Here is a 14,996-nt window from a genome sequence, read left to right on the forward strand (position 1 = left end):
ACACGAACAAAGCAGAATCCTCAGCAGCCGAGCTCACCACTGCTAGATCAAAAGAAGTGGCAGCATTATATTTATGTAACAACAGCATTTTGATTACAGCACTCTATGGCCTTTTAGCCACACCAGCCGTGTGCCAGAGGCTCTGGAAACACACAGATTGCAAATCTGGTTTGCATTAAGTAGCTGTTTGCCACTTTCTAACTTAGCTAAAACACTGTATCAGTAACAACAGCAGAAAACTGGACTTCAGTGGCGCCACTACAAAGAGATCCAAGTGAAGCACCACAGACATTTAAACTGAATGATTTCAGCAGAGAGCAGAGAATCAGGAGAGAAGTTAACATCCCAAAATGACCACGGAAGCAGCTGATGAAACTCCACACAAGTTCTGCATTGTGATTTATCTCTCAGTTTGCAGCTATGGTGTTGTTTTAATGCAGGACTAAACATCCCAGAATTTCAATGTCCTCCTCTTCCCATAATGAAGTCCAGGCTTTCCAGTTTTTACAATCCCATTCAACAGAACTCCACTATCCTAACATAGGACAAAATTCTCAAGGCTGCTATTAACAATAATAATAACAGTAATAACAACAAAAACAATAATTCACCCACACACACAAAAAACACCAAAAGCCACAAAAACCCCCACTTGCTCATAGCTCTGCACCCAGGATGCTCACATCTTACACTGACTTTTGATTATAAAGAGCCACTTTCTGACAGCTTTAAGTAGTGCCCACCTTGAAAAGGACTTCGAAATGCCATTGAAGAATTTTGCATTTCTTGTCAAAATGATTCTATATTGACTCTAATTTTAATCACCTTGTTTTGAAATAGATGGAGGGGGGTAGACTATGGGAACAAGGTGCGACCATGAGCACTGCTGGTGACTGCTCAGGTACCACAAGTATCACAACTAGCACATGAAAACCAAATTAAGAAAATTTTTGCAGAGCCTGTAAGACTACAGAGAGCAGGAATGCAGAGGCAATCGCTGCTAAATAATTCATTTTCTGAAAATACTGGATGATTTTATTTTCTTGAAAAGGAAACAAACCATACACCACAAACCTGTATACCAAAACAAAACACACATGCGTGTGTGTATGCTCTTTTTGACTGTAATCTGCACCAGTGCAAAAGAAGTCTGCCCAGATGCCACCTTAGTAAGGCATCACGAATTGCTTTTCACCTTAAGGTACACAAGACTTGCATCTGGCACTACTAAGGGATTAAAAACAAAAAATAAATCAGTGTGTCTTGCTAGCAGATGGACTGCTGTGCTGAGTGGGTGCCAGAACTCAGATTTCATGTGGTAGCTACATTTCCAGTTCAAAGCCCTACTAAAAAAAACACATACGCACCCCACTCCATGCCTCCACAAAATTCATTACTGGATGTATTGATTAAATACATGATTTTTTTGTTTTCATCTGAACGATTTGCTGGAAAACAAACACTGCTGTACTAAGTATTGGGATAAACATAGATCAAGTTTATTTAATTCCTGCGAAAGACTCCTGTGTTCCCTTAATGCCTCTCTGCCATTCATGAGCAGTCTGCTATAAAAATAGGATTCCCTGCATCTCCCGGTGAATCTGCTGACTCTGGTCTACAGAAATATAAACTGGAGCACAGAAGGATACACAAGTTCACATGAAAAAGGCAATCAGTGAAACAGGTTTTCAAAACTACAGTAATATTTTAATCACAACCATTTTAACATGAACTCTTGAAAACTTTACAAAGATAATTTCTTAAAAGCTCAGCATCCTCACTTTTTCTTCAGTCCTATTTTCTGCTTGTTCTTGCTAACGTTGGCAGAGTTTTCAGCCTGGAGACAATACGGGTATCCTGTTTCTTTGAAGAGGCAGAACAAGAACTTCTGTGTGTGTGTGTGTGTAGGACATATTATCAACAACAAAAAAGCCTTATCTGCTTTACACGCCAGTTCCCTCAGATATCCCTGTTCTAAAAACCTTACAAAACAACACTGGCTGACCTCCCAGTCCAGAGCCATCTATCCTTCCCCCCACCCTCCCAAACCGTGCTACTTGGGCTCTTAGATTTTTACCAAAACATGTAAAACACAGGTTCCAAAATACTTTGCCCAAAAAAAGTGCCCTGAAATACACTCAGTAACTTGTTGACTTTATTCTGCAAGAATATTAAAGACACAAACAGGAGCAAACACTGGGCTGACATCTGCGGACAGAATTTATCAGCCAGGTACAACAGTGCCTTGGAACACGAAGGCTGATGACGAAATACAAAAAAACACCAACCCCTTGAACAAATCCTTGCTGACAAGGCCAAGGGCAAAAAATGCTTAATTGTCATCACATGGAGATACCAAAATAATGGAAAATTTCAGAAGCCTTGGAAGGCAGCCATGGGAGAAGGAAGTCAAACCAAGACGTGGAGAAGGGCAGATCCTTAAGCACTTTAATAAAAGAGATGATGGAGGCCTGACTAGACCAGCATCCATTTATGTTTAGGGAGTGAAAGTAGTGTCAGATCTTCAGAGAAAGACAGTACAAGAGTATCAGTAGCCACAAATCCAATTTCCTGGAGCAAAACCAACAACAGAACTTTCGTTGTCCACACATACTTCACCTTCTCTCCGATTCCTTCACGTAAGTTTTCCCTGTCAACAAAAAATTCAGGAGATTTTCCAAATATTATTAAGATTCTATGATCACTGATAGAAAAGAAAAAAAGGGCAAAACTTTTTATTCCAAGGTGCCTGTTTACTGAGCAAATCAGATTCAGACCTGACATACAGCAAGGAGACACCTTAAAACTAAACGCAAGAAACATCTCAGAAACACGAAGAGCCCCAAGAGAATCTGACTCAGAGATTCATTATCCTCAATTAAAACCCCCAAGATGCTAAACCAGAACTGTAGACACAAAGCAAGGTTTGGAAATCCTCAAACACAGCTCTGGAGGGGGAAAAAAAAAAAAAAAATTAAAAAGCAAGCGACAAATCATCTGCCTGTATTTACGACAGTTCCCTTCTGGACAGGCTCAGGCTAAGGAGGTGGCAGTAAGTTTGTCTGACATCTAATCCCTCCCTGCTATGCGGAGCGTGCAGCGCGCCAGGGCTCGCGGCAAACACCCCGCGCGTTGACATCATGGCTATCGTACAGTTTGGGCAGACAAAGTGCTCTTATCATCTCCAAGACGCCATGACTTCAGCGATGCCGGAGCAGAAAAATCAGGTGAATAAACAATCAGTCACAGGGAGTGAAAATGCAGCCAGAGGAGGAAGACTCCTGGCAAGCAGAGGCGCCGGCCTCGGCCAAGGATGGCACCGCGCCAGTCGCACGCGGGCAAGCAAAAGGTTGCCAAGTGTGGGATAAATATTTTTTAAAGATTCTTTCTATCCTTGTAAAAAGATACTTGATCCTTCTTTGGGTTTTGGGGTTTTTTTGTGTACTTTTTTGGCTTTTTTAGAGCATCCTTCAGATAAAATAATGTTTCAGGGAAAAAAAAAAAAAAGGGGGGGGCGGGGGGGAAGCACCTCATTTTGAACAGAAACCAGAGGAGGAAGGCAGTGTTTTCTCCCAGCCAACTACTGAAAAAATTAGCTGTCTAAATTTATCCACAAAGACAGAAAAATACAGTCACTTTTGGAATGTTAATCCTTCTACATGACAGAATTTTAAAAATATTGCATTTTAATGGGCTAAACTTTAGTACGGCCTTTCAAACAACTGACTTCAAATGCTCAAATAGCCTATACAAGACTTGATTTCTTTTTCCCAATATTCTGTGAGAATAGAGAGACTGGAAAGACATTACTCAGAAAATCCAGTTCCAGTGATTCATGGCTAGGGCTGGAATCAAAAACTACAGAATAAAAGGAAATACACGTATTAAATACATGCAGTAGCGTGTTCTGATCACAGAAATATGGGTAAAAGTCATCTCCAAGGCACTGAAGAGGCCACTCAGAACAGCTGTATAAATCTTTATATTGCCAGAGAAACAGGTATTAGCAGCATATCAACAATGGTATATTTCTCGTCTTTTCTGTTCCCCCTTCTCTAAAACTGGTGAACTCACATTCAGCGAAAATCCTGAAAGCAAAAAATGCTGCCATGTCAAACCACTTTCTAATAGTTGAGGCACAAAGTCTGGCAACTTTTGACATTAGCCGCCAGATCTCAAAAATTCAGTTCAACCCAGCACTGATCTAGGACCTGAAAGAGATCATCTCTCCCTTCATTAAACCTCCAGTATGTAGAGTCATGTCCACCAGCAAAATACTTGGATAGGTCTACACAAACTTTCACCAAGAGGGCATTAAGTCTACAGCTCGCAAGCTATGTCTGACTCGAGATCAGTCATGCGTTTCCATGTTTAAATCCTAGTCACTACCAACCCATTTTTATCCCTGAGACCTTTCCAAGGATCCTGAAATTATTCTGAAGTGGTTCAGGGAATTATTTTCTTCCCACTACACCTGGTCAGCCTCCACACAAAGCTTTTTGGTCTCTCACTTCTCGGTATTTCTGTTTGTCACAGATGCTGTACATGCCTTTATCCCTGCATGAAGGAGTGGGTGTGATGAAGCATCCAGAACCTCAAAATAACATCAGCGGATTTGCCCAGCCTGACATCAGCCCACTAGCTGCCCAATTTTTAATCATATGAACGACTGATCAAGGAATCTGTTTTTGCATTCCCCTCCTCAGGATTTTACAAGTGAAAAACAATATACAGCCAGTTGTGCAGCAGTTGGAACCAACTGCTCAGAGGGAAGCACCTGTAGATGATTCTGGAGCAAAGGAAGTGGAATAAAGAGTGGGAGACAGCTTAGGAGAAGAAGGTCCAGCACCAACCAGCACCTGGAGACTCTCTGATTCCACCAGGTGCAATGAGGTCTATAAAGCAGAGAGGAAACATTCATCGCTCAGTGAGCACATTCCAGTTGGATACACTGGAGTTTGATGACCCCACACATCCATCTTTTGGCCACCTCTTGCTCATTCCTTACCCAGAAGTTATACCAAAACACCTTCCAAGCTTCCCAGCTGTGACACAAAACAACATGCATGCCAGATCCATTTTAATCAGAGCAGAGGACTTGGGGACAGTTTTTGGCACTGTGAAACTCCCACCCCTTCAGGTTTCCACAAATGAAGCAATCAACCCTGCTAAATGCTCCAGCAGCATTACAGGAACTCCCATCACAGCAAAACGAGAGCAAATGAAAACCTGGGTGAAGAAAACAACCACCTTATCCCAGAGTCAACAGGAGCCCGTGGATAGCACAGGTAGTGTGCGTCTGCTCCCAAGTGCGTAAGGCTACAGCCCAGGAAGGTGCAAACAAACACGAGTTATTGACAAACCCAGGCAGCATGAATTGCATTCTCTTTCAAAACAGTTTGTGTTGCCCAGCACAGCCCAAGACTGGCATCGTTGCAGCTGGCACTCAGGAGAATCAGGAAAAAAACAAGTCCATTTAGTCCCTTCCACGCCAGTATGAATTCAGCACATAAACAAACCCCACGCAGCAGATACACAACCATCTCTGGGGATCTGGGGCCAGTTGCACTCTATCTTCAACACCGAGTAAACAAACTGGTCGGGAATGTTTTACCATCAATACTGCACTGTCCCAGAAACATTTCCTCTACGCACGAGGAAATTTCCCGCTGGAAGATGCAAATCAGAACAGTAGCACTGATCAGAGTGGGGGTGAAGGCAGGAACATGAGGGTCCCCCCGTTGTGGTGAAAGCTGCTCCCCATCCACTGCCATCCCCCACCACTCACTGTCACAGATTTGTCCACATTCCTAATGGGACAACCGAAGTCCCTGAACTCTGCAGTAACAGATAAGGAAACCAAAGTGCTGCTGAAGAACAGCTCTGAGGCAAACTATTTTTCTTTTTGCTGCAGATCATGAGCGATATATTGGGGTTTTGCCTGTTCTTTCTTAAAGCTAGATTTAATCTGCCTGTCTTCCCAATGCTGCAAGTGTAAGGCAATAAGCTTTACAGGATTTAATTAATAAACTGCAAGCAAGGAGTGCTGGTCAGCCATCTCCTGGCAAAAGCCCAGCTGGAGGAGGACTACTATTCACATTCCAGATTTATTCTAAAGGAGGAAGACAGGCTGATAACGTTATCACACTGGCCTAAATTATGTAGTTCTCTTAATGCCGAAGGATCACAGCAGTTTAATCCAGGGCAAACAAGAGTCACTGGTTTGGAGGGATTCAACTCCTGCTCCATTTCAGGAATGCCCTTTGCATTCATGCCTTACACCCATCAACAGCTTAACCATTCTGGCACCAGCAATGAAACAGAATGTTCGTCTTGGAGGCTGAATCAACACTGCTCCGGCCGAGGGCTAATTACACTAAAATTAAAGGGGAAAAACAAGCTTCAGAAAAACTGCTCATAATACACACAGTGGGGCACACCTAGAAAGTTTTTGTTCATCTCCAGCTCAGATGACAACGACAAATGACAAAACCTATTAGAAGGATGAAAATTCAAGGAAACAGCCAGAAACACCAAGAACATTCAAACTGTTTTACCACAGAGCAAGAGTTTTCAAGCTGTTCACCTGTTAGTGAGACAGGCCACTAAAATCAGGATTAAGATCCAGATGTTCAGGAGCCTGAGAAGAGAGCAGGATGATAACAGAAGGGCAGAACAAGTTGCAAGAATGCTGATGGTTTGCAAAGTTATCAGAGACAACTGGTGCGTTTGTTTAAAATTAAAAACTACTAAATCTGGGAGTATGACATCACTTATGATATTTGCCCATTGCAAGTGAAAGACACCCTGTTAACAACAACAGCAATGATGCTCCAAACAATATTAAGGCAATTATGCTAAAATGATCAAATAAAGTATTTCCTTCAGGACCTCCAGAAATACAAGAATGCAAGCAAACCTGACAGCAACTGAAGATTGCGCTCTAGAGATCCACAACTATCAAAGGGTGAGCTCTTTCTTTGGTTTTAATAACTATGGAATATCTTTTTCATTCTAAATCTTCCTCTGTTATAAATGCAGAGGGAATACAGAAAGTTCCAGAATTTCTAAGACCTAAAAGCAGACAGGAAGATTGTGCATTAATCCATTTCCTAATGCATTTTAACAAATTTACAGGCAACACTGACAGTGGGAAGGATACAGCTGACTTTAAAGCTGCATTAGAATTAGTCTCTTCTCATACACCACAACCATGGATGGAAGTGTTTCAGAGGGAAACAGGAAAATGTTGAGTTATTTTTTTAGACTTGATGTGAATTGCTTTCATAATCTGTAAATCACCCTGAACTATCTGGACCTAAACATTTAACTCCATCCTCCATGGCCTGATCTGCAAACAACAAAACTGCTGCAACAGTTGCCTGTTTACTTAGCAGTTCCTGACCAGCTCCACGTGCGGACAGCTGGAGCTGGGCTGCAGAACCTGCTTTGGGAAGTGCAAGGATGCTCCCAGTCCATTGTGGCATCAGACACAACCACAAACCCAAAGCAGGCCCCAAGTGAACCGCTCCAAGTTCAGCAGCTCTGAGCCCCCAGAGAGCTCAAGCCAAGCAAAGGACTCAAACACCTGAGTCAGAAAGCACTGGGGAAAAGTGCCTTGGGTCAGCGAGGAGCACGGAGGGAACAGCAGCAGCTGGGAGCGCTCAGTGCTTCCCGCTAACCCAAGTGAGGGACGACAGTGTCATCCTGCCTGTACTCAGCTCACTATCTTTAAAAACCTCCTCCGTTGTTAGACTGAACTATTTCGGTTCTCCCAACAGTTTGATAAATAAACTGTTTGACTGTGACATCCCCCAGAAACTGCAAACACACAGAATATACTCACGGGACGAACAGCACACACAGCGCTGCTGGCCGTGTATTCACACACAGCTAAGACTTGGATGCTTGACTTGTCTCTGCTGATACACTTCCACAAGCTTTTGAGGAATTCCTGCTAGCATGGCTGGGAAAAAATAATAATGACATTGCTTCGGACTTTCTAAATCCTTCCCTGTAGTAAGGATTTGTGATCAGATTAGGGAGTAGCAGAGGTTTATTTATTTATTTGTGGGAAGGACAGCCAAGGTGAGCTGTATCCCTGGATCTGACAGGGGCTCCAGGCTGCAGCAAAGCCAGCTCACAGACACTGCCTGGCTGCTCTGAAGCTGGAGACTGCATCAGACAGCACTTATTAAAGAAAAAGAGGGGATTCATGTTTTTGATACGGGCACAAAGTGGGAAGCACGCTGCTTCCCACTCTGTTTTTGCTCGAGTTTGGCACGTTTGAGCTACGCTTTTCTTCTCCAGTACCTTTTTTTTGTCATCTCAAGTCACATTCACATGAACATATAAATACGCAGATCCTTACGCTCTGTGTATAGCAGATACTTACAAGGATGGTCTCAAAAAAGAATATTCTTTTCACACACTAAAAAAATTATACAGAGTTATTTTAAATTCAGAACTGTTTGTATATTCCTTATAAGTTTATAAAACTCTCACTGTCCTCCCATGACTAACGAAACTGGAATTGAGAGAGTATTCTATATTTATAACTCGTCTGGTTGCTCATGCCTATGGCCCTATTTCCACCCTCCATTACTGTACACAGAGCTATGTGAGATATTGTGGGTTCCCAAACTTCACCGATTTCCTAACAAGGCAGGCCTGTGTCCCGGAGGAACAAGCTGGGGGCTGTTTCATTCGAGCATTGGCCGAACTCAGAGGGAGAGGCCTTGAGCACTGTGGTTTTGGCAGCTCATCTCGAAGCTGGTATTAGAGGCCATGTCTGGGCAGTGACACGCCGAGCTGGCACCGGGCTGGGGATCGATGCTCTGTCTGCAGCACAAACCCTCTGAGGTTCCTACACGCTCACCCCAGCGATCTCAGCGCTGCGCCGAGCAGCTCCTTGGTCACCTACAGCACGGACGCACCACAGGCACCAGGCAAATTCAGCCTGACAGACTCATGGGCCTCTCAAAATCCAATGGAGGCAAAACCCCCAAATGTTATCCAAAACTCCCCCAAGAGCATGGTGTGTCCACTGATGTCAGCCCACTACAGACCTCCAGTGGCTGGCAGAGAAAGAGACTATCAGGCATCTAAATGCAGCAAAATAAGGAAAAAAATGGATTACATACAAATAAGGGTTGGGTGACATTCCTTATCCATATGAAAGCCCAAGACTCATGCAATCATATCCCATCTTTTGAACAAGAACACTTCAATAGTTCAAAAAATCCCAGAGAGAAATCTGAGGTTTTGTCATTGCAGAGGTGCCTCAATTGATGCATTTTTAATTCATGCCAGGAACCCATGGGGCACAAAGCTTTTTTTAGTTCACAGCTCCTACATATGCTCTATATAAATAAATATTTATCAAAAAAAAAAAGAAAGCAGAGGGAAAATAGGTACAGACGTTTTTTGAAATTCAAAATATGTTGTTGGTGGCTGGGATTAGGGTCTAACACTCATGGAGGTGGATTCACTACAAGGCCAGGATAGATAAAGCCTTGAGTGAACTGGTCCAGTGGAAATTGTCCCTGCCCATGGCAGGGGAGTTGGGACTAGATAAGCTTAAGGCCCCTTCCAACCCTTAACACTCTAGGGTTCACTGATCCATTAGAGTGCTAGAGCTAGAAAAACCCACAAAAAGCAAGAAACCCACAACTCTTTCTAAGAGGCCCTGCTAAAAAGCAAGTTCAGAAGAATCTATTTGTGGGTCTAAATGCTTCACATTCAAAAGCAAGGCAAGATCCGGACTACGCTTAGAAAGTTTAAGGCTCCAAAAAAAAAAAATTACCAGGAAAGCAAGTGGTGAACATGGACAACTTTGTATTACTGAACTGAGAATGTTTTTCCTTAGGAAAATAAATGCTCCCCTAGCATACTGTAGCTGAGAGAGAGTGACAGCTCCTAAATCCTCCTAATAAGGCAAACCAAGAACACCTGCCTCTCCTTCCCTTGAGTCCCAGGGTCACTGTCTCTGCTGCGGGTAGGCAGTGGTGCTGCAACTTTTTTTTTTTTTCCTCCTGAATTTATTCAGCCGCTTTCTTTGCTTTGCAATAAAGCTGTCAGGATTAACAGGCAGCTCTGGTGAGTCAGATGTTCAAAGAGAAAACATGATCTGTACCTCTCCCCATCTCTGCAGCAATGCTACTGGAGAAATTGTTTTCCATCACTTGCCACACAAGACAAACTTTTAAGAGCTGTTAAACACTTCTCCAGCCTAGCAAGAAGAAAAATTATCTAAATTTATCAAAGGAGCTAAAGTTGACTACACTTTAAGGAGAGGATTTAAATATGGATTATGTTTTCATCCATCTAGACCACTGAGTAAAATCATAAAAATGTTTTTTAAGAACTAAATAGAGCAAAACTTAGTATTACCATTTAAAATTATTTTTAACAAGTTTCATTATTATACACGTAATTTTAAAAATGTTTATACTGAAGTACAGCAATGATGTTTTTCCACAACATATGATCATCTGACGGACCCACTTTTACAGTTTTTAAAAATTCTCTTTAAATGTTACCATTCCACTACACATCTCATTAATTCTGCAGAGGGTTAGTATTAGTTACAGGAGAAAACCCAGGTTCCCAAAACAAACAAGCTCTATAATTCAGTAGTATCAGTATTTACAGGTTCTTCACGCAGAATGTGCAGACTTCAGACAGACCATGAAACTTTCCACAGCCTCATTTACCCCAGAAATTATTGGATTTATAGCACACCCACAAACACCTACAAATGGAAAATTTATTGAATTCTAAGCTTTATTTCTCAATAATACTGTAGTAAACAAGACTGCAATTACCTTTTCTTCCAGTTATGGGTCTCCCTGAGCCAATAACTGCAGATATCTTTGGTTATGGAGGTCAAAGGAGTGAAAGCATCACCACACTTCCCATTTTCCACCTCCTCGTGATGCTACACCGTGTTTTTACTATTTAGAGGTACATTCTCCTCCTTGTACTGATCTATTCTGAACACAGCAGCCATGCCATTCTCCAGTTGTATATTTACAGAACACAAAGCACACCAGGAACAAAATATTTCTGCAGCTATCAATACTATATCACCCCCACAAACATTTAATGCTGATGCTGAGAAATGTTGTGACACTTACGTACCACCTCTGGTCCAGCTGGTCCTCACTATAAAAGGAGACCAGTGGCTGGTTTTGGCCAGCTGGAGGGGGACAGGGCTGTATTGCCATCACTTAATTTGAGAAGCACTTTCCTATTCCGTCATTAGAAATGGTATTTCTCTTCCAATGTTTACGACTGCAACATGAAACAACAAATGGATCTGTCTTTATTGCAAGAAGGGCAGGCCCTGCAGTTGTATGAACCTCAACCTCCATACCCATTAAATGAAGTTACCTGTAAATTATGCAAACACTAGCCAGAACACACTGTTTAAAACTCACACTGGTTAAAAAAACAAACAAAACCCAGACAAATCCAAATTTGCAGACAGAACCTTCACTGAAAAACAATGAAAGGGAACTAGCAAAAACAGTAGATCCTGCTTGCTGATGGGCTCTGAAACAAGAAACAGGGAGGGGGGAAAAAATAATTAGTATTCCAGGATGTCCCACGCACACATCCAAAACTAAAAGCATTAAATTGGATGGGAATAGAATAGCTGATCTTGCCTGCAGTCAAATACAGAGAAGTATCATTTAAATTGCAAATTACAGAGCAACAGATTTTTGCACAAAGTTCAAGGCTGTTCTATGGTTTGTTTTTATGAATTAGGGATGACGTGGGGAAAAATTAAGGGGTTGGGCCAGCTACTACCCTTAATGCATATTTCAGCTTAAATATTTCTCAGATTCATTTGATGCACTTTATCCAGGCACCACGGCTCGTTAAAGTGATGACAGAAAGTAAAGCAGCTTCCCAGAGATCATCCCCAAGGATACAGCATCCGCTGGTGGCCACGCTGCTGCTGGAGGATTAACTGCTACAGAAGGATCTCCAAACTGACTAATTACTCCCTCCTCTCCACATCACGGCCTGTCCCACATGGGAAACTTTTAATCCATTTATACCTTTCCTGGGCAGTGCTTTTCGACCAACAGCTCATCTGACAAAGCTTCCACCTCCCTTCCCCAGGTTTTAAAGAGCTTGCTCCTACCAACATCAGTTTCTTGGCCTTGGCTCCCACAAACTAAACTTGATGAATGCTTAGTAACAGAAAAATATATACTTCACATTCATACAGTTCTTTTTAATCAGCAGTTCTCAAAACACTTTACAAGTATGAAATCTAATCGAATGGTTGGTTTTGATGCTGGGTTTGGGGGGATAAACACAATTAAAAAAAAAAAACAAACAAAAAAAACCAGTTACTCTGCTACAGCAAAAGGCAGGAGATTTCGGAACAGAAGAAGCTGTTTGCCTTGATATGCAAAAGCCCCTGACACTACATGACCATATTAACCTTCTTTTAAAATGCAACCAGTCCTGAATTACAGACTTCGGCACACGATTACAGAACGCTATTCAGAGGATCTGGGGCTCAAGTATTTTCTTGTCAGGCTGTTAGCACATAATAGAGGAGAGACCAAGCAGAAGCCAGACAATCTATTAAAATTTGGTTTTGAAATCAGCTTGCTTTGGGAGTATTTGTAAAAAATTTTACTGGTGAATATGTCAGTAGCCATAAAAAAACAGGTATTTCACACTAACAGTGGAGCCCAGCCTAGTCTAAAATGTAAAATACCTTTGCAATATCAGACTTGGGTCCTTTGGGACAAACACAAAGACACTCTGGTGAAGATTCTGCAGGCTTTAAAGGATGACAACAAAGGATGTCAGCATCCTCAGCACAGAAAGAAGTGAGGCTTGTCTGACCAAAGAGTATTGAGCCAAAGGCTTTACAGTGACACATGACAGATCACAGTAGCATAAAAAAATAAAGACTGGAAAGGACCTCCAAGATCATCAGATCCAACCACTGATCAATCACCACCTTGTCCACTAAACCAGAGCACTGAGTGCCACATTCAGTCAGTTCTGGAACACCAACAGGAATGGTGACTCCACCACCTCCCTGGGCAGCCCCTTCCAATGCCTGAGCAGTCTCTCAGTGAAGAAATTCCTCCTGATGTCCAACCTGAACCTCTCCTGGCACAGCCTGATGCCATTTCTCGTGTCCTCTTGCTGGGTGCCTGAGACAAGAGCCCAACTCCCTCATGCCAGGGAGCTGCAGAGAGTGATAAAGCCACCCCTGAGCCTCCTCTTATCCAGGCTGAACACCCCCAGCTGCTCCTCACAGGACTTATTTGATCCAGACAAGTCATCTCTTAACAGTGAAATTCACCTGAAAGGCTCATTATAAACTACAGCGGGGTAAAGAATGTAAAGCAGAATTTGGGGATTATTGCAAGAAAATGTGCACAAGATATCTTCTCCAAAGGTTTCTTAGATATTTTAACTCAAGGAATTTTTGATTTTTGAAGGTTTTCTAATTAATAAGCCAAATGGCTTTACAAATTAATTTCACTTTTTAAAATACATTGTTTTCTTTGTTTTGTCATTCCAGGTTTTTTAATTGCATTTGCAGATGGTGCCACCTGGGAAAGTTTACACGCTTACATCATTAAGTGTCTTTGAATTAAATTCATGCCAATAATTGTTTTTAAGACATAGCATTGCCAAATTTGTCACTTGAGAAAAGTTAATCTAATTCTTTTCTTGCTCACTGGAGAGAGATGGTGACTTCTTCCATTGAGGGACAGACACACACGGACAGAGTTCAGCCACTTCCAGCCACACAAAACTCTCATCTTTTTATCTCTGGTCCCCACTTGACTGTCCAATGTCTGATGGAACCTCTATTACACAACCAATGCGAATCACAACTGGATTTTCTCAGCCACCGACAGCCCCAGCACCCTGCAGTCACAGCTGGATTTAACAACACACCAGTGGGGAGGTGACAGGATTTCACCCACGGCACAAAGATGGAACCTGGAGTCTCCATGAGCTGCCCACAGCCGCACAACTTGGGACGTGGTCCAAACCATCTGCATCTGAACCTGGGAGATTGCTCCAAACTGCCTTTTTTAAGATTAACAAATGCGTCTGCCTTAAAAATTATCATTTAGAGAATGACATTACCAGGTCAATGTGTTCCTGAGCACTGCCTTTGAGAAAAGACAATTTAAAAAGCATTTTGTGGCTGTTGGTGCAATGGGTAACAAAAACCAAATAGGCTCAGAACAAATAACTTAATAGCAATGTATGGGGAAACCAAAATCTTTTTAAATGCAGTTTGAAATCTGCCAAGTTACACTTAAAAGAAACTCTATGAGGCCACAAGCCCCTTTGGCCAGCTTCTCATTCCCTCAGATTTCACCTCACCTGCACAGCAGTGCACGGCTTTGCTCACATCTCTCTCGTCCCTGGAGAGATGAACGCGGCATCCTGTTCACTCTGCCATCTCCCACTCTGCATTAGCTTATCCCCTGCTCCCCTGCTGGCCTAAATTATCCTTCTGGGGTTTGCACACTCTGCAGCCTCTTCCTTGAGCTCTTAAATCACTCCTCAAGCTTCACTCCTATCCAGACTACTAAAAAGGCAATCTCATGAGCTACTACCTACAAAGCATTAAAAAAGTATCCTCATGAACCTGGTACTCCCCAAATGTCCTTACAGACTACTGGGAACCCAATCAAGAACCAGAAGCTCCGAAGTTGAGGCACGGGTGAATCTAGTTTTTGTTGGTTTAAATCAGCATTACCTTAATAAAATAACAATGTTGACATGCATCCAACAAATTACAGCTGAGCCCTTGTATCTAAGGATGAAGATCACAACTAAGAAGTATTCAGCAGCTCTAAGTCTAATCTCATGATCCTAGTTATTTTCTTAGTGAAGTCCAGCAGCGTATACTGTTTCATGGACAGCATCCTACTCATTTATAATGTGCATGCTGTCAATCAAAAGACTCAATGATTGAGTGACAGTCACAT

The 14,996-nt window shown here is 42.3% G+C and overlaps 1 protein-coding gene across 5 annotated transcripts in view; it reads right to left on the reverse strand.

The window, feature by feature from the left end:
- Nucleotides 1-14,996, reverse strand: part of IGF1R (insulin like growth factor 1 receptor) — a 171,076-nt gene that overhangs the window by 44,848 nt on the left and 111,232 nt on the right. The gene's annotated exons all lie outside the window — the stretch shown is intronic.

This window comes from Hirundo rustica, chromosome 13 (genome assembly GCF_015227805.2).
Source record: "Hirundo rustica isolate bHirRus1 chromosome 13, bHirRus1.pri.v3, whole genome shotgun sequence".
Lineage (NCBI taxonomy): Eukaryota > Metazoa > Chordata > Aves > Passeriformes > Hirundinidae > Hirundo > Hirundo rustica.